Source organism: Ursus americanus, chromosome 9 (genome assembly GCF_024610735.1).
Source record: "Ursus americanus isolate L20-20 chromosome 9, mUrsAme1.1.p, whole genome shotgun sequence".
Taxonomy (NCBI): Eukaryota; Metazoa; Chordata; class Mammalia; order Carnivora; family Ursidae; genus Ursus; species Ursus americanus.
In genome coordinates, this window is record NC_142135.1 from 27,728,443 (window position 1) to 27,729,343 (window position 901).

Sequence of the window (901 nt, forward strand, 5' to 3'; positions counted from 1 at the left end):
ATTTTTATGTTGATTACATGTTGATATGACAATATTTTGGATATGTTGGGTTGAATAAAATGTATTGTTACGTTAATCTATTTCTTAATTTAATGTTGCTTCTAGAAAATTTAAAAGTACATTTGTAGCTCATTATTTTTATTGGACAGCACTGGCCTAGACCCTTCAAGCTTTAATTAAGTAGTCACTTTCATAATCAAATAAGCATTTTAGAAACTGTGGTTATATGAGAGGAAATGTAGACATAGTTTGCTATTCCTTCTACGTAGCATCGTTTACATAGTGTTGATCTCCCCTGTTTCCTCATTTCTACCCTGCAGGAAGCTTCTGCTTCCCCCAAGTATGTTCTTCCAAACCTTCCTTGAACACCTCATGCTGTCTCCTCTGTTTTTCCTCTCACAATGTGCTCGTTGTCTGGAATGCCTCCCCTCCTCATCTTCACCTCAGTCTTCAAGATCTAACTCAAAACATTACTTTTTCATAATGGTTTTTCCCAACGGTGAGTGGTCTCATTCCTAAATTCTTCAGCACTTACTCTGTACTGGCCTTTCCTGAAGTGTGTTACTTCTAACTCTGGGACTGCCATAGTAGTGTTTTCTGAGAAAAAAAAGGTACCATGGTCAAATGAGTTTGGGAAATACTGAACTAAACATAAATTATTCTCTTTACTACAGGATTTTTTAGGGCCCCTAATAGTTTAATCTGGATTGAGAACTTTTGAAGAGCCACTTGATATATAGCATTATCCAGTCCTTTTTTTTTTCTTTTTGAAAAGATTTATTTACTTATGAGAAAGAGAGAGGGAGAGAGAGAGAGCGAGCAGGGGAAGGGGCAGAGGGAAAGGATCTCAAGTAGACTCCCTGCTGAAAATGGAACCCCACACCGATCAGCTGGATCTTAC